This window comes from Toxorhynchites rutilus, chromosome 2 (assembly GCF_029784135.1).
Source record: "Toxorhynchites rutilus septentrionalis strain SRP chromosome 2, ASM2978413v1, whole genome shotgun sequence".
NCBI classification, from domain to species: Eukaryota; Metazoa; Arthropoda; class Insecta; order Diptera; family Culicidae; genus Toxorhynchites; species Toxorhynchites rutilus.
Genome location: NC_073745.1, coordinates 113,936,690 through 113,957,170, shown reverse-complemented (window position 1 = coordinate 113,957,170; position 20,481 = coordinate 113,936,690). Strand labels below are relative to the sequence as shown.

Sequence of the window (20,481 nt, the reverse complement as noted above, 5' to 3'; positions counted from 1 at the left end):
CGCAAATGAAATATTAATTCCTAGAAATTGACGGAATTCCAATACCCCCCTAAAATTGTCCACGTGGTATGTGGACAGCCCCTTATAACAAAGTGTCCGAAATATGATTCAGAAAGGTAAATTTTACATTCGCATATAGAGTATCCAATTTTCTTGCCCTGCAATGTGATGGGTTGCGTTCACGAAGTTGTTTATTCTTGAACATAGACCATGTGCTCACTCTCTTGTTCGCTTTCAAAACATAACCGAGAGAGAAAACTGTTCTCTCTCCACAGGTTTTCCTTCTCTCGCGGAAAATAGCACGCAACATAAATTAATTCACCACTGAATCGCACACTGCCAGTGGCATTGTTTTTGGTCGTCCGCGCTTTGGGATGTTCTTTCGTCCCGACACAAAACACAACCAGTTGCGTTTATACCGTGACCACGAGCGGACGTTATAAAGTTGTTAAAAGTCGTGTGTTCCCCTGGTGAATTGGTATAGAACGAGTGATTTTTGCCTCTGCCGTTGTATAGTTTTACTGACTTTGGGGAGGCGAGGGTCGGGTGGAAAACCTATCAGTGCTGCGTTCGCAGGATACTCTACTCCTTCAGTGACATTGAAAATTTTCACCGTCTGTTACGAATTATCTCCGCCGGTTCTCGAATGCGAGTGGTGATCGTGAGCACAGTGACGCCATCGTAAAATTAGTGGCGAAATATTGTTCAGTGAGGTGTTGAGTGAAAACGATGCGTTCCGAAAATTTCCCACTGACTAATATTTGGCCAAGTGATCAGGAAAATTGAACGCCGAAAGTGAAAATACAGGCGAAAAAATAATTCGGCTTGCTCGAACAAATTGCAAACGCGAAAATAACGAAGCCGCAGAATCAAGGTTTAGACGTGGGTGGTTGGATGTTTGCGTTATCCGCACTAATCCTTGGTTTTCGGGTGTTTGCTGGTTCACATTTTCGCATTTTGACGGTGTTTTTTTTTGTTTGTTTCTGTGCAACCGTGGGTTTTGTTTTGACGGTCTGGTGTTGGTCCCCGAGTTTGTTTGAGGGAAGGCGTATTCGGAATTGATATAATGATTGGAATTAACCTTTGTTTGACGAATCGCAATTTAGAAGACAATATGTTTAATCTAAAATTTATTCAGACGATGAAATGTTCAATTGTTTCCATGCGAAATCCGTTGCATGTCATTTTTTCGTATTCTAAAATCTTTCTATTACCTTGATAGGCGAAGATCTCATTCTGTAAGAGCTATAGTTGTTCTCCAGATAGTGCCATACGTCATTTTTCTGAGTCCAGAACCTCGAACTTCATACAGTTTCGCTTCACGCCTGTGCAGTAAAAAAAGCAAAAACTCGTTCAATTTTGATAAAAAGTTATCAATTCCTTCGCTAATGCAGGCCAAAAATTGTCCGATGCGTAATAAAATCGAATGAAAATCAACACCAGATATCAATTTATTGGCAGGCAGAAATCTTATCTCTGTTTTGTACGAAATATAAGCTGTATCTTTGGCCACCTATTCTGCCGAATTTCTTCAAAGAGGCACCTATTTGAGTTTGGTTCTCTGGAATTCTATTATAATGTCTACTAAAATGAAACGATTGTGCTTAGAATGTGACTCTTATGACCGGCGCATTAGCGGATTATCGCACAAATTCAGTCACATCCAGTAATTCTGCCAATTGTGATCACATTTGTGTGGGGACTTCATTCAGAAATGTTTATAACGATTCAGTCATTAGTTTCTCGGTGGCTCTTCTGCATTAAAATACCAGTTTAAATCTATTGATCCAACACGTACACGATTGTATTTGATGGTGCCTTCAAGTCTTTAGCTTCTACAAAAATTTAGTAAACCGGGAAGAAGGTTAACTAACACTCACAAATTTCTACACAAATGCCGCTTTGGTTAGAGATATTCAAATAGAACTCAATTTATGTTTAATCACAACACGTAGAAACACATGTGTGATGTCATCGAATTCGCAGGATTGCATCTATAATGTTATTGTCCCAGCACATTTCATAGAAAGTTACACACAACCTGACCCTATACGGATCGAATCTGAATAGTGTAAGAAATTACGAATAATCTAAATAATCGACTCGAGCTGATATTTTATACATGAGGCTTCAGTGTTCAAGTGAAAGTGCCCCGATACAGAATATTGAACATCGAGTTTATATTCTGAAAAGAATTGTGTGGGTGTAGAAACTATTCCCAGTAGTGAATTTTTGTGTGACCAAATACAAGTGCATCTAACAGTTATTTACGAGGTGATTTTCGATCCGATTGTGCAGCCACCGAAACCAATTCGCCAGTTCGTTCCTGGCGTTGTAGCAATTCTGGAGGTAAGTTTTTTTTATAATATATGCTCGGTTTCACTACATGAAAACAGTTCTTGTTAAACCCTCTTGCACGCCTGAGTGAAAATGTTGTTTAAATATGCCAATCCTTTTTAGTTTGAACCAAAAATTACCACTTCTTAAACGTTATTGGAAATGCAGTGAACACAGCATATAATTCAGTAATAAAATGATGAAGTGATGATGATGGCCAAGTCGGCCCGAAATCGCATAGAAATTATTTTCTTCAAACTCTGTTTCATTTGAAATTTATCCACACACAGTTTGCAATTTCTCCATCAAGAAATAAAGTACAAAAGAGTTAAAAATATTTTTTGCAGGTTTTTTATTGAGCTTTGAAGAAAACATGCAAGAAAAATTATTCCTCTACTTTCCTGAAGAAATTTCGAACTTTTCGCTGAATACATTCTCGCATTCTTCGCATTCTCTGGACAGTGTCATTTCACGCCAAATCAGACGGCCGCCGACCCGACACTCTTTCCTTTTTTTTCTAAACTTGGTATGATGGAAACTATCCGAAATCAAAATTTTCATTTGTGCGTATTCAAAATCATTGATCTTTCTTTCAAAAAATCGTAACTCAAATGTCTGATTAAAATATAATGTTTGAAAAAGTTGTTGGAAAATCAATATAGTTCATTAAGAAACAAAACATTTTACTAACAACAAAAATAACTATTGAAAATTTATGAAACTTCAACACTTTGTGAAATCCTAACCATTCAAGAAAAGTTACATACAAAATAGAATCTACATGCGATTCAACATGAAAAACTACGTTATATATAGTTTGGTACTATTCTAGGGCTAAATGTTCTTGAGATATAACCAATTTGATGTAAATAAAATCATTTATTATTTATTTATATTTGTTATTTGTAATTAAAATCATGTTCGTGAAATATTAGAAGATGTATTCTGCCGTTTCGCGAGATGGAAAATATAAGGTGGGAAAATTTTCAACATAAACAAAATCTGTGACGTAACATATTATGTTACTTTTCTTATTATAATTCCCTACATAGGAAAAGTATGGTTATTAACAGTAAAAATCTATATAAATAAAAATGATTTGGTGTTCGTTCCTCACGATTTAACTCAAGAACGGAGCAACGGATTTGAACGGTCAATATCAGGTTTGAAGCGTCTTAGTCTGCGTCGGGTTTATATGCCAAAAAAGCTATGAAAATTGGCAAATTTGGAAAATTGGAATTTAATTTTTTAGCAAATTTTAGGTTGGGGAAAAATTAATCCATTATTTTTGGGTGAAATTCAAAACTGTTTTTAATATGCTTCGGATCGTCCGATTTGGGTCAAATATACACATTCTAAAGGTAGCTTCATAACGTCTCTATCATAGAGGTCTTGGATCCTATTAGCGAAAAACCACAGCAACAGATTTTTACAATCTTCTCTTGATCCCAATTTTTTATCACTCTGGATTTTTTTTCAATGCTAGAAAAAATGTGATAATCGTTTGGTGCCAGGTTGGAACTGGATGCATTAAAACATCCCAATCAAGCTTTCGGAATTGTGTGGCCTTGCGTTGTCCTGATGGAGCACAACACCTCTTCTGTTGGCCAATTCTTAACGTTCCTGGTCAATCGCTAGCTTCAAACGGTCCATTTGTTGACAGTAGATATCATAATTTAGTGTATTGCATCGAGAAAAAATTTAAAAAAATAATTCCAAAAAAAAAAAATCAAAAAAAATTGCACCTATTTTATTATCCAATATCGGCATCATAAACATCAATCACAATTTCAGCGGCCTGGCTTGCATTTTCGCATATATAAAAGAAAAAGTGTAAAATATACCGAATTTCCTCTTTGTTGACCTCCATTGATAACACCCTGTAACTCACAACTGAATGGAACAAACAAAAAACATCGAAATAAGTTTTTTAGCATACAATGTCACCTTTACAACGAGCCTAAACTTGAAATTGTATGATCGATAATACGCGAAATGTTGATCACTAAAGCCAGTCAACGAGAAAATAATGGATAACTTTTTCCCCAACCTAATATTTATAGAAGTAAAAATGATTTGGTGTTCTTTCCTCAAAATTCAACTCAAGAACGGAGCAACGAATTTACACACAAAAATGTTACGAGCAAAACATTATTTTTTTCATAAGTTTTATACAAAATTGACATATATTCTAAAAAAATATAAAAGATAGAAAGTTGATGTCTTCGACAAAAGTTTATATTTCAACAAGATATAAAACTTTTGTCGAATACACTATATCGCTATCTTGACTTTGAACAAAATTGGGATAAGTTGTATTTTTTTCGAAAAAAAACATGAAAAAGTTGTTGTTCGAAAAACGTTTTACCTGTAAAAGTGACCATCTTCCGATGTATGAACGAATTGTTGGAAATTGTAAGGGCTATTCATATATGAGGGACTCAGAATGCAAGGGGTGTAAGTGACTTGATCGATTTCTCTACATCAACTTTTTATTTAGTTAATAACTCAACTGCAAAAATGTTCCAATTTAGGTTTGCTATAGAATCCCATAGATGAGGTTCTGACCTATCTTCCACATTGTCAAATACAGCTGGGAATGTATTTGCCGCTAAGTTATGACCAAAAGAGAGAGTCGATGTAGAGAAATCGATCAAATCACTTACACCCCCTTCATTCTAAGCCCCTCATATATATTTCTGGGAATTTAAAAAAAATACTTTTTTGAGAAAAATGAATTTTAATTTTAATTTTGAAGACTAATTGTTTTTCGAATATTTCAAGTATGCAAAGTTGTTTGAATGACCCATGTCTTTACACCCACAACGTTTAACTACTATCTGAGATTGTGTTGCCATCTCCTAAGACGAGTTGGCATGAAATTAGTCTATTCAAAATCATTTTGAAGTTCTCCGGGTCAGCTAGTAATTAAATAAAAATGAGCGAGTTACGTTTTTTCATAAATTAATGCTAGCGTTCAAAACCATGAGGGCCCAATTACTATTACATTTTACAAAATTATAATTGAATTAAATTAAACAAATGAAGTTTTCTTTCAACCAAAAATACAAGTTACACAGACTACAACATTTATTTCATTCGAGTTCATTAAAAAAAAAGCATACTCAAATGAGCAAATTTGGATGTCACATTTGGTTTTTTTTTGATTTTATGATTTTCCAAAGTTTTTGGTGTTGTATGTTAATGAAAAAACGCTTCAACTCGTGGCAGTTAGGTATAATAATTTAATCAGATGTTTTCAATGTATTTTTCTGGAACAATTGCATTGCTCAAGACTGAGTTCAAAGACATGAAAACATTAATTTATTCAATTGTAAACAATCACTCGAGATTCGAAAATAATGTTAGAAGAAAAAACAATATCTAATGAATCCATGTTTCGTTATAATACGATTCGTCCATTATAAACAAAAAGGACCTGAATCGTGATGTTTATGTTTGAGGTATTTGAGCTAAATTTCAATTTACTGTTCAATGTTTTTGTTTCAAACTTGTCGAAAATTTATTACATTCGTTAAGATTATTTTATGGCTGTTTCGTATGGAATTAGGCGTTTCTCTCTATATAACGACATCGAAATGCTTTATAAAGACAGTTTTATATAGTGACAATGCGGCACCGACGGTCCCTTGCACTAGCGCTATAGTGAGAGCTTCGACTGTATCTATGAGTAATTTTGAACAACTTAGGAAAACCATTTTTCGGGCAGCAAACGAGTTCTGCGAATCATTTGGTTAGTAGACAAAGTACGCCCTGAGGAAATCGATATTGAAATATACTACTGATCCTTATTCTGAAATACGATCGTGTCAGAGTTACCCAAACGAATCGCAATTTCGCATTCTGTAATGCGTTCGACTCAAGTCCAATCGAGTTGTGCAAACATGGCAACCTCGCCACTTTATTCGACATAGACGACATCGAGCTTCGTGTTCCGTTACTGTGAAGTGAAAATGGTAATAGATTTTCGTGTAGAAATGAATACGCTTTCGAAGCAAAAAATATGAATTAGAATTAGCTCTACTCTATCAGATATGTGTTCTATGTAAAAGAGTAATACATTTTCTAATGTGGAAAAGATCTTGAACAAAAATTGTGGCTAGTAATGATTATATATTATGAATAAAGTTTTGGTCATAAAAGAATGGTTAAGTTAGAGGCAAGACTATGACCTCTACGTCGATTCCGATCGAATCTAAAAATCCGATCGAGTTTCAAACTAATCGAATCCCGAAATATGTTGCAACAAACTTGATTCAGCGTTTGTGCGGCTGTATCCAAAATCGAACCCGAAGAATTCCTAGAACAGATCACCAACAACAACGCACTTTAAGTTTCAAATTTCATATTTAATTTTCGATTTATACTTAAGATCGCCAACTGGGAGTCCCAACGATCCGACGAGATACGACAAGAATTTCACATTAGTTTAATGAATTAGTTAAATGAATGATCATTTCCGGTAGCATAAACATCAAACACACTTTCGTTTCATTGGTTCTATTTTATCGATTACATTCGATTAGTTTTACAGATCGCTAAAACGTTCACTTACAATACATCAGTTATTTTTGACGTAGGACTTCGTCTTACATTAAGGGTGCCAAATCAGAAAACAGATCACGTTTTTATGAAATAAAGTTAATGTTAATAACTATTTTTGCTGCGAACGGATTTTTACGATTTGCATACCAATCGAATCGGAAATTTTCTAAGATTTGTTTTATATGCTATACATTACAATCCCATAGTCTGTATATGGTTTAAATTGATGAAAATAGGAAGCATTCCCACTTCCCCATACATTTGTTCTGTCCATTTGTGTGTTTTCCCGAATAGAGCTGTCAATAACTAGCAACTTATGCAGTCTAGCAGCTGCAGAAACAGTCGGAGACGAATGGATCGTTGGATTTGAAGTCTTCGTAAATAAAGGAAAAGAAGAAGAAGAAGAATAGAAACAACAAAGGGGGATAGCGAAAAAAAATATTTGCGAAGTAAGCTGTCGCTAGCGTATAAGTATTGCATCTCCTCTGAGGAAAATTCTCAGAATGTTTCTGTGCCCGAAAGTCGCTTATTCTGGGCGTTTTGTGTTTTATGTTTCCCCTCGAGCTGTTTTTTTTCTCTATTATAGTGACTTTCAACACATTTAGGCTGGTTCGTCACTTTTACTTCCATTTTTGGAAGAGTGTCGAAAGTGAGAATTGAACTCGTGATCTCTGCGTGAGAGGTATGGATGTTACCACTACGCCAGATCGCCTCCAAAACCCCCTCGAGCTGTGAACGCTAGCGAATATTTCATTTGAAGTTTATCGCTGCAACTGTGTGCATCTGTTAAGACGGCATTCCATCTATTCAACATGCTACATGCTATAAGTCAATGATAAACAAGAATGGATATGATACTTGCGCAATTTTTTATTTTGTGTCCACCTCAGCCACTACACAGCAGTATGCGAACGCTCACTGCTCCAACATATCTGTTCTGATGTTTTTGTTTTTATGATCAAACATTCTGTTGTTCCATTATTGGGGTGAGTTATTTTTTTTTGTCCCTTTTATTTATTTTAGGCTCATTGGCATTTTAGCTGTAACAGAGCCGAATTTTAATCGTGTACATGTCACATATTTATCATATCTATAATTAGCACATTACACAGTTGCCATTTTTCGGCGTTAGAGTATTCCCAACACAAAGATGGTCAATGAGGGCCCTGAGTTTCGAACTCACGATCGATCGCTTACTAAGCGAACGCGCAACCAATGTGGCTACGGAGGCCCCCTGGGGGGGGGGGGGGGTGAGTTATGATAATCGTCAATAAATGACGTAGTTGCTCCAATATTGTCGTGCTACACACGCCGCAGCGATCCGCAGGCCATTGGATAAGGCCAACATTGCTCGACAAGTCCAATTATGTCGTGAAAAGAGACTCTCCAGTAAGCAAGAACCACTGACTTGTACCATGTAGCATGTTGAATAGATGGAACTACACCTTTAGACGCGTGTTTGATGCTTGTTGAATGGCGATGCACGGAAGATGCCTCTCGTTAAATACTCAGTGCAATGTGCGCATTGATATAAAGAAACAAATTGCGACATATGACCAATTAGTATATTGTTTTCGCAAAGGCAAGAAAGAATCGTTGCTTCCCGAAATGATTCCACAAAACCACGCAAGCCATTAAACCTTTTTAGGGTCCACGGAACTTTTTACTACAGAATTATTTATGAACTTTCAACTTTCGTATTCGCAAATAATATTCGAAATGATAAATTAACAAATTTAAAAAAAAAAGTTCTTGACAGGTTATTTTCTGAAATAAATTGCTGTTTTAATTCTGTATTAGATATGCCTCTCTCATCATATCTCGGTCAATTGTAATTCTCAAGGATATGTTTCATGGGATTTTTTTTCTTTCTCACCATCTTCGATCGCCCCCATCAGTACACAAACTAAGATACCGTTCTGATTCATATTTCGGACGCTTAAGGCATATGATGCAGAAAACAGATCTAAACTTTATGCACAGATATTATTTGGTTAATATTTTGAACAAATTAGTTCAATATGCTTTTAAGCTTTCTACCTTGGTACCTATTTGATTGAAAACATGAAAAAAATCATCGAATAAAATGCTTTTCAAATGAAGCGAATAAAAATCAAACTTCGGACACTAAATCAAATTTCGGACAGATTGAATTCAAATTTCGGACACTTTATTTTGTAATTTTATGGATGAAAATTACATTACACTTGATTATATTTTATAGTCAACTGCGAAACACTTACCAAGTAAACTGTTAACGATGATGAGAACTGATGAAACACGAGTGAAATTTAAATATTGATGAAGAGGTAAGTTCTACGTGCTCACGCTCAGAGTTGCCAACTATAATTTTCAAAAATCAGGAAGAATGAAAATAAAAATCAGGGGAAATCAGGACAGTTCATATTGGGTTGTCCGGGAAGTTAATGTCGATTTTTGGGAGAACAAAACCATAGTTTTTTTCAATCAAAGGATTATAATTCGATTTCCTATCCAGAGTTTTGTTTAACAATCTTTCGTCATCTTTCAGGCAGCTCAAATATTCTATCCTCCTAAATCTTGTTTACCTCCTCATTCAAAACTGTTGCGAGCCATACTTGTTGGATGACAGGTTACTTGGTAGTAGCTCATAATTCATTCCAAACCCCACAAGAAACAGTGTATGACTTTCTTGGGGCGAAGATTTATGCTTCATTTGGCTTACGCCAAGTTTTTTTGACCGCTCAATGCTGTTGTGAACAGGATTGCTTGGTAGAAGCTCATAATCCAGATTTCCTACCCAATCCCACCCGTCACAGGGCCTTTCTTCAGGTAAAGATCGGCTATGGGGTTAGCTAATTATTTCGTTTACCCAAAGATTTCAGCCGATCAAAACTGTTGTCAATGATTCATTTTCATCACCCATGACGATTTGCTTCAAAACGGTATCTTCATTGCGTTTTTGAAGCGTGTTGCAGACCGAGATGCAATCTATTAAAGCTTTTATCAAATTTCACCAGAACCACATGAATGGTTATTGTAGGTATTCGTAGAGAATCTGTTTATTTATTTGTCGTGTCCCGAGTATTATTCTTAATCAGCGTTTTGATTTGGTATTCATCTGAGGCGGCTTTCCAAACAACTTTATATAGATTATTCAATATTCTTACTACTAAATGTTTCATATACCGATTTGATGCATTTAGATGTTATTTGCTGTGAAATATAACGGGGCCTGTATCTTTTTTATTTAACTCTACATAAATTTTAGTGACTAACATTCCTTTCATTTGTTTCCGTTCCCAGTCTATTCTTTCAATCTTCGTTTTATTAAGAATGAATTGAAATTGAATTTTTTTTCTTAGATACTTTTACATTCTGGAGCGTATTCCTTCATCAATAATCAATTTCTCAGATTTATGTTGAAAATCTTAGAACAGTTTGAGTGTTGTGAATATAATTCGGGATTTTCATTCTGGAAAAGCTTGTTCAGTCGATTTACAACTGACAATATGTATAATAAAAAGTTAGGCACATATTTGTACCAGAATTTTGGTAGGGATTCTAGTATGTTTGTTATGGATATTTAATAAATAAATAATATAAAAAGTAATAATATAAAAAGTACAAAACTCAGGAAAAAACAGGATCATTTTATAAAAATCAGGGAAATTTGAGTGTTTGTCAGGATATCAGGGAACGTGACAAAAACTCTGGGAAATCCTGAAAAATCAGGAAAGTTGGCATCTCTGCTCACGCAAAGCAAACGTCAAACACAAACGATAACGAGTACTGTTGTAAGATTTCTGCCGATTGTGTTTTAATTCAAATGTAGTACTCATGTGAGATGATAGTGAAACCGAGGGATTACTTCAAAGAAGAAATTGTGAAATTAATTTTATAGTTATATCATCAGTGCTTTAAGCTCTTCAAGATATTAGAACAAAGTGTCCGAAATATGATTCAGAACGGTACCAGAGACTCTGTGTATGACACAAACAATAACAAACCTTTTGCAGATCGCTTGGTTAGCCACGATAATATCACAAAGAGAGCAACCCCTTGAACACATGTCATCACTACACGATTAAACAGAAAAAAATATTAACCCCGAATGACGCTTCATTACATATTTCAACTCTCGTGACTCGAATGACAACAATGAACTATCAACAGTGAAACATTACTCACGTTCTCCAATGTCTATCGAGATAGCATTAGAAAATAAGTAGCATCCAAGCATCCACTCGTAGAGGATCGTCGTTGTCGTCGTCTTCGAACAAAGGGACACTGCCGTCGATCGCAGTTTCCTAGCGTATGATGATGCATACCTACAGCCATTGCCGGCATCGAAAGTAGTCACGATCTGCCCAACTCATGTTCGGAAGAGAGAAAATGCATGTTCTCCAGCGAGGCCATAATCTTATCACACATCAACACCTTTTTACCGGGCATTGCGGATATAGGTGGAAGGTGGCGGCGGCGAGAGACCGCGCAATTAGACGACTATTAGTTAATCCCAAGTCACGATGAAATGTTGTGTTTACGGATTAACCCGGAGGTGTACATCTGTTGCAGTGCAAATGAAAAAAACTCAATTAACTATCTTAGAAAGTAGGTGGGTTCACAGTGCCAGCAGGCTCCATCGAGGCTCTCATTTCGTGTTATGTATAAAATGTTTCCTTTTGTTTTTTACTCCTGCTAATCAAACATCGTTGTTACCTTGTGCCGTGATTGCATTCGCCGAGACAAAAAACTTCAAACGGGTGCTCCTGCTGCTGCGAGCAACATGAACAACTATGTATCTACATGTAGCGTGACCTGATTCATACATAGAAACTTTGTGCTCCACACTTCATGAAGGGAGAACTAGAATTCTTTGATGTTATACAAACAAATTATTCTAGATCTATGCTTTCTGGCGGAAGCCAAAAACCGATTGTTTTAACCACCTTATTCCATCTGTTGTGTTTACGTTACTTTCCGAAAGAGCTTCCCATAATCTGGTGCGCGCACATTTTGTTATATCTTGTCGTATTCGATATTGTTTTTAATACGCACGGTAAGATTTTTGTTGTTGTATTTCGTCCGCTGGGCTAAAAATATGACATGTCTTTCGTGCATATGTTTCTCGACGTTCGCGCGGATCGTAACCACCATGCCATCACCACACATCACCATCTGGCGGCATCTTCGCGGAGGGTTGATCTGGTCCACGGACGCGTCTTATGAATGTATTTTTTTTTGTTTTCTTCTGGTTTTTCTTTCCTTTCCTTCTGGTTGAGTTTTTTTTGGCAAACTATGGAATTTGCCTGATCGTTTGATAGAACTGGTTTCGGAACAATATTGGCGTGTGAATTTTTAATTTTAATGCTCTACTGTTGATGATATGATATGTGTACGGCTAGGATAAGTTCAACCTTTTTCGGCAGACAGGGTTTAATTGTTTAGTTTGTTTAAATTATAGAGTAGTGTTCAACACATCGAATAATTATAAAGATACAGAAGAAAGAACGCGAAGTGTAGCCGCGCTATGTTCAAAGTGTTCTATCTTATTTGGAAACGTCTTTCGAAAGCGACGTTTCCCCGAGAAATCAGGGAAGCAAGCGAACTTGCACAATATTTTCTAAGAGACGGAGAAATGTCATGTAGGGGAAAGGGGGGAATTTGGACCACCTAAGCAAATCGCCTAATATTTTCAAACCAATACGGTCTAAATAAAAAACGTCACATTGTGTCACAGCTACACTTGTTTTCTCTCAATCAATAATGTTTAATCATTATATCAAGCTTTAAACTACCAAATATATGATAAAATAAAAGAGGTGATTTTTGGACATTAAAAGTTGATGCGGGGTGATTTGATCCAGTGTATGTTTCATCGAAATAAACATACTTATTTTTATGTAAAGTATTTTGGAATAATGTTACAATCAGTAACAGTACTCTGGGATCGATACCAGGTGTCTTGGCCAGATTCCGGGCCAGAAAAAATTGGATTGAGACCATTTCGAATTCTGCATTTTGAATTTTTTCACTGTTGTTCGAACATTTTCAAACACTTTCGATGCTTGGTCAACGAAAATTCGTTCTTGACAGCCTGCGTTGCTCTTTCAAGCACCTCCTTCTTCCAACGTTGTCTGTCCACCCTCTTTTTTGTAGTTCAGTGGCATCTGGAATCAATAAGATCAAAGAAAAACCTCTAATCTGTAGGTCCAATCCACCCCACAGAAACGTGTCCATGTTACGCCACACAACATGCAAAAATTAAAATGCAACTAATTCAATTTATTGTTATCAAACTTACAGTTTCGCTGCATCAAATTGTTCCGAACAGAACTTTACTGCACAATACACGACAAATTTGTTTAATCAGCGGGAAAAACCTTAAAACCACGATCGGAAATCTAACATTTGTGACAATCAAAGTGCTTGCTGTGTTCATGCTACCATTTCCTTCCACCTGTCGTCACTCCTTTTGTTCAGTACAATTTGAAGAGCACATATTGGCCCAATCATTACGTGCGGTTTATTGCGCTAATTAATGTTTGGCATTTTCAAATTATTCAATTGTTTATCTCAAAAATTAAACGAGTTTGTTTTACGTTAGTTACCGTTCTGAATCATATTTCGGACAACATCATCTTCTTCTTCTTCTTCAATGGCACTAACGTTCCTAGAGGAACTTCGCCGTCTCAACGTAGTATTACTTGCTTCATTTTTATTAGTACTTAGTTGAGATTTCTATGCCAAGTAACACGCCTTGAATGCATTCTGAGTGGCAAGCTCTAGAATACGCGTGATCACAGTGCAAGTCGGAGGAAATTTCTTTGACGAAAAATTCCCCCGACCAGAACGGGAATCGAACCCGAACACCCGGCATGTTAGTTGTGACGCTAACCACTCGGGCAAGGGAGGACAACATCATATTTCGAACAATTATACAATTAATATACAATTGATTCTTTAGAGTAGTCCCTTGGTTTCACTATCATTTCCTATGAGAACTACATTTGAATTATAACATAATCGGCAAAAATCTGACAACACTACTCATTATCGTTTGTGTTTGACGTTTGCTTAGCGTGAGTATGTAGAATTTATCCGTTCATAAATATTCAAAATTTTCCCGTGTTTTATCAGTTCTCATCATCGTTAACAGTTTGCTGTTATTTCTTGGTAAGTGTTTCGCAGTTGATTATAAAATATAATCAAGTGTAATGGAATTTTCGTCCAAAAAATTACAAAATAAAGTGTTCGAAATTTGAATTCAATCTGTCCGAAATTTGATTTAGTGTCCGAAGTTTGATTCTTATTCGCTTTATTTGAAAAGCATATTATTCGATGATTTTTTTATGTTTTCAATCAAATAGGTACCAAAGTAGGAAGCTTGAAAGCATATTGAACTAATTTATTGAAAATATCAACCAAATAATACCTGTTCATAAAGCTTAGATCTGTTTTCTGCACTATATGCCTTAAGCGTCCGAAATATGATTCAGAACGGTACATGCGGTGCAACAATAAAAGAAGATAACATTATAAAAAAATCCGAGTTGAGCCGTACTTTTTGAGATAATGGGGTGGTCCAAATCACCCCGTGTTACCCTACTCCAGGACCTTTTGATACATCAATGTCAATGTCAAGGTTTTCATGCAGCGTTGTAATATTGAAGTTATTCTTCTTCATGCGACTGCAACTCGTTAGTCGCAATGGTGTTGAATCTATGTTATAGACAGATTTGAAGAACTTCGCGAACAGATTAACAACTTTAAGAGTAGTGCTGGCGGTGATCCCACTGAATTCTATTGTGTCCGGGATACGGTCGCTAGATCGCTGGGATTTCACGAGCTTCCAGAATTCCAACGGATTTTGCATTAGGTTTGTTTGTGTTCATTTGACGTATTCCTCGTGGCTAGATTTTAAAAGTTCGTTGTACTGCAGTACAACAATGATTCTGAGGCTGTTTTCGCTGTCGATTGTTCGGGTGTTCAGAAAACATTTGCGTGATTGCGCAGTACATTCCGTTAATATTATCGCCTTCAAAATAGACTCCTTTTTAAGCAATATACTTTTTCCAACGAACAATCCAGTCATCCAAACACTTTCCATATTTTTATTCAAGATTTGTCTTCAGTTCACGCAGCGAATTTGTTTTTATATCTTCAATGTTGTCAAAACCGGTAATTGGAAAATCATTGAAAAATAAATAATTTGAGCTCTTTTCACAATAGACGCGCATTTCCAAATCATCAACCAAAAAATGACGAACGGTCTCGTGTGGGTTGTTATCATATGAAAGATTCCCTTCCTTTGTGGTTATTTTCTTTTTTTTGGTACACACCTTTATTATTATTATTATCATTTATTATAATTATGCGTATTCCATAATATCAAAGATCCGCTCGCCGTTACAAAATGACTAATTTCATATTTTCTCATCCGAAATGTTGATTAAGATATGTGTATCAAATGAATGGGTTCAACTTGGAGAACACATTACATTATTTGCAATCCCCTCAATGTCGGTATCAAATGAAATGATTTGACTAATAGAATACAGTACATCATAAAAACATTCCGAAAAAAATTAAGTAATATACACAGTTAGTGCTTTCATCACAACCCCATGATTTTATTCAGTCTCATCAATGTCCTAGATTAATGAACAAAGGAGTGTGATTACTGCTATTTGTCTAATTGTTTTTTTTTATTTTTTAGTACATTACTGCCGTTCTACGTATAGTTGTCCCATGTTACTTTTTGACAATTCTCACTTTCCTTCAAAAACGATGTTTTATGCCTAATCTTCCAGAAAACCACAAAAAACTTGTTGTTTATTCCCTGATTTTAAAAAAAACAACATCAAGCTCAATTGTCCCATGTTGATATTCTAGGCTGTACAACCATGTATTTTTTTGTGAATCCATGATGAATGAATCGGTTCAAGTACAAGAATTTTATGTCACGCTTTGAGCAAGGCTAATGCACTCATTTCTGGTTTGGAAGAACGAACTAATTCTCAAACAAATAAAAAAAAGTTTAACAGAACACGTGTACACCTTGTTACAGAATGCCTAATAACAATGAGATTTATATTCTGTAAAGGTGTGGCAGATCAATCCCTTTTTATAAAACGATGTTTTTATGCATAATCTTTCGGAAAATTGTTTGTTCCCAGTATTTCAAAAAACAACATCAAAATCTCGTGGAAAGTGTCCTTCTGCCTCGGCATATTTGAATCCAGTAGTGTTAGCTAATAATACCAGGATTATTTTACGAAAAAGTAGAAATGAAAAAATGATTTGCCCGGCGAATGTTTTCATTTTCTCATGTTTAGTGTGGTCGCGTCTGTATGTGTGCGTTAAAGCTGCGCAAATAGTCCGTGCATTGAAGAATCCAATCGCTTTCAAGTCTCCAATTGGAAATTGATGTGTGAAGTGAATAAAAATCGCCCAGTGCGAAAATTTTGGGTTAGCTTTGTATTTCAGTTTCTTTTTTTATTTTTACGATAGTAAAGTGCGTGTGTGAAATGCTTACGTTTCGAGTGGTTTTTAGCAAAATATTTGGAAATTAGAAATCGAATTTTTGCAGTGATTGTATCACCATGCCCTAACAGATGGACTGTGGTTTCTTATGACAGTGTTTATATTTTGAATCCATATTTAGTTTCATATTTTAGATTATAGATTATATATGTATAAAGTTTTTTTGTGTTGAGTGCATGATACCAGATGTTAGAGGTGATGTCTTTCTCTGGAGAAAAGAGTGGAAGCTTTCTCGGAGAGAATATGAGAAAGAGAAGAACAGAACAGGGTGTACCATGCAATGAAAGATAAGTAGTAATAATAAAAAATTAAATTAAAATTAAATTAAATTAAATTAAAAAATCACAAATCATATGGTTCAATTTAACGGAATATATCGTCAGTATGATCGGTTTTGGAGGGGTTCTCTCGATTGCCTTCTCGGGTGTCCCGAGAATGGCTCTTCGCCGTCGCAATTAGATATCTAATCGCAATGCCGCAGAGTGGTCTTTCGGAGACCTGAGGGAGAGTTGCCGGGAGAGCTCCTCTGGAACCAATCGAACCGGCGCAAAAGCGTACGCGCGATGAATAACGGAAAATGTCACCGGGACGTGTGTTTCCGGAGAAGTTTTTTTAGGTGACCTTCTTAGGTTTTCAAAGATAGCTCTCCGTCACCGCGAATGAAGATCGATACAGAGTACAATTGTTTCTAGGAAAGTTTTCTCGGTGACCTTCTAAAGTTTACCAAAAAAAAAAAATAATAACGAAACATTTCGTCGGGACGGTTACCTTTAGATGAGTTCCGGCTATTACCTTGTCAGGTTTCTCACTGCTAACTCTTCGTCGATGCTTTTTAATTTTACAGGTTTTCCTTCTCAGGATAGCCAAAGATAATCTTTGCCGCGTGTTGAGATTTTTTGTTCCCGAATGAGATTTTCAGATTTTTGTTTCGCGGAGTGGTCGATAGATAGCGTTTACATAATCACATCACTTACCACAGTGAATCCTGATTCTTACCTCTGCCCACTAACAACTATCCCTCCCATGTATCCCTCCCTAGGGAACCACGCTATAGAGGCGACCCTTCTGGCCTTCGGGTGGTGATTATCATACTAACATTCCTTCCCTTCCCCTGGTGACTGTAAGGACGTGGCCGGCGTCGTTATTGACCATTTAAAGCTCGAATCACCGAAAATTGCACAACGAGAATGATTTGCTAGTCCCAAGCGTCATTCTATGTGTTCTTTGTGCAATTTGGTTGGTTCAGGTCAATCACGGAGAGCAACTACGAATTGTACAGTCTACCCAAGCTCAAGCTCAAGTATTTCAAAAAACAACATCAAGTTCAGTTGTCCCATGTTGTTATTCTAGGCATAACTGTCCCACCATGTATTTTTGAACCATAATCAAGCTTGAATGTTTCAAGGGAAGGGAACTCTTCACAATTCATTAAACGATAGTTTACTGCTTATAAAAACCCGGTGTATTACCAAACTGAAATGCTTAAAGCTTGGTAGACAAATATGCTTGAAAACTTTGATTACGTTTTTCTCAGTTGCTAATTTTGGAACATGGGACAACTATGTGCGGAACGGCAGATTATCTGTATAGTAAAACCTGTTTTTGTGCGGTTTTTTTTGTGCGATTTTCTGTTCTTGTGCGGTTTTTTCGTGCGATTTTTTTTGTGCGGTATATGAAAAGAAGCATATTTGACGAAGTTATCGTCCATTTTGTTTTTTTTTTCGATGGTTTATATACATTTCAGTGCGAGAAAAGCATATTTGCGTCTCAATTATCCACTTCTGAAATCATTCCCCTCCTCTCATCAAATGCTCTAAGTTTTTCTAAGTTTTTCTAAGTTTTTTGCATGACATGATTCCTAACACGTTTCGACATGCAACTGAAAGCACAAAACAGCCACGTGCAACCAAAAAGGCAAAGTGTCCCATCGCAAAGCAGGAAAACAAAAGCAAATTAAACGATGAATGGCGTGGATTTGAGTTATTTTTATGGGGGACACCGCATAAAAAAAGTTTTATTCAAAATGTGTACCGAACACGATTTTTTAAAGCTACTGGTGAAGTTTTGCACGATTTTTTTATGCGACTTTTTTTGTGCGGTCACTATCCCCCACACAAAAAAAGGTTTGCCTGTATTATTATTATGTTCAATCACAATGAAATCGCTTTAACTCAAAAAAGGTTTTTTTTACTCATTTTATTTAATCTGCCTGATATTCTGAAATGTATTTCGAATCCCCCCCCCCTATTCCCAATTCTCTTATAATGGCTTCATTCCCTTATAATGGCTTCATTCATTATTATTGTTTCTTGCTTGTATTTTTTGTTCTTTTCTTGCAACCGGCAGCCGAATTTGGGCCCCGCAATAAGCTCAGCCGAATTGCGCTGGGCGACGAACGTGTTGAACAAGACCTCGATAGAGATTTTATTGGAATTATGTCCAGATTGATGTCCTCCCGCACTAAATGTGCATCTCTATTGTGTAAGTCTTGCTACTAACAATTTATTCAATTATAGTAAACAATATCATGATATCGAGCACTGTATGTCGGGATATGCTAGAAAGATGCTGTTTGAGCGGTTTGTAAAGGATCAAGGATAGGGATGAATATTGATATTTGGAAATTTTGAACACTTGCTCAACATTCGCGCTTTGGTCGCGAACAGTCAGTTATAATGTATCTGGCCCTAAGTTGAAAACTGTACTACTCTATGATGGCTTCTCATCCTCTTGAGCCAAAATAAATAAAAAAAAGGAAAAAAAGAATGTTGAACAGGAAAAAATTCAGGTATCTGAAATGAACCATCATTAATATTTCTCAAAACCAGTCTTCACCCGAGTAATGTCATACTCTGTGTCTGGTGAAATGAAAGGAACTCTGCATTATGAGCTTCTGCCGAGGAAATAGTTGATAAATTCCTATAAGTACTGCTTGAAAAATCAGGTTTTTTTGTGGTTTTCATAACTTTGAACTAGAGGGCACTATGTTTTCTTATATTTTTTCTGGAAAGCTGGTATTTGACCTGTTTTTTCATATCCATTTCCATTTTAGGGTGGTCCGAAAAATGATTTTTTCTCTTTTTCCAAAAATTACTTTAAAAAAAATCATAACTTTTAAACTACTGGGCCAACTCGAAGTAAACCGATGGTACGAAAATTGTTTCCCTTTTTTCCAAAAATGACTTTTTCCGGTAGTTCATATCCTTTGAAATGTTAACCGATTTGAATGATCGATATATCAAATTGAATCCAATGAGTTAGTCTTCTTAAAAAAAAATCACAATTCTCTGATTTTTGGATATGTTATGCAAAAAATCCTCAGATTCCGTTTTTTCAATAAACAGTAGGCTTCAATTTTACATGTCGATCATCTCAGTCCAATAGTTCAAAGTTATGAATTTAAAAAAAAGTCATTTTTGGAAAAAAAATAAAATATTGATTTTTCGGACCACCTTAAAATGGAAATGGGCTCCCTAATGAAAAAATGAAAATAATAAGGGTCGAATATTTTGCGATAATGTACAAAACTACCAATTGTGACGAAAATCTGAGAACCACTACTTCGGTTTGATATATAATGGTTGTATATTGGGGTGGCAATGGATGTATGGGAAAACTTTCATCATCGAATTTTAATAACCGACCATGTACATTTTGTTTATTGGCACAAAAAAATGACCTGATTTTTTGGCGCCTCCCAAAAAGTCGATTTTCGGCCAAAATTTTTTTTTCGTGATACCACCAGATCACGACGTTTTATGCATTTGTAAGTCATTCGGCATCGAAAAAAAATTTCGATTTTTTAAATCTCCTTTACTTCCCCCTTGGAAGATTTTCGAGGATCAAAAAATCAAAACTTTGAGTGCTTTGAGGCACCCTTAAATCATGTGCGATTGAGCTGAAACTTTGCACAGATCATTTTTTTTTTGGCCAATAAACAAAATGTACATGGTTGGTGCTTTAAATTCGATAATTATTTTTTTCCCTATTTTCATTGCCTCTCAAGCTAAGTCCCAAAAGATCGATTTTCGGCCAAAATTTTTTATTCCA

At 35.9% G+C, this 20,481-nt stretch overlaps 1 protein-coding gene across 9 annotated transcripts in view; it reads left to right on the top strand.

Annotated features, from left to right (window-relative positions):
* The first annotated feature begins 363 nt into the window (after positions 1-363).
* The window catches only part of LOC129767972 (uncharacterized), a 142,400-nt gene continuing 122,282 nt past the window's right edge, over positions 364-20,481 (top strand). The window contains exons 1-2 of one of the 9 annotated variants that reach the window (XM_055769298.1): positions 364-478; positions 1,987-2,349. The gene's annotated coding sequence lies outside the window, so the exon portion shown is untranslated. Of the gene's footprint in view, positions 479-725; positions 883-1,955; positions 2,350-20,481 lie in introns of those variants that run through there. The other 8 variants (XM_055769302.1, XM_055769299.1, XM_055769307.1 and 5 more) reach the window with 8 other exon arrangements.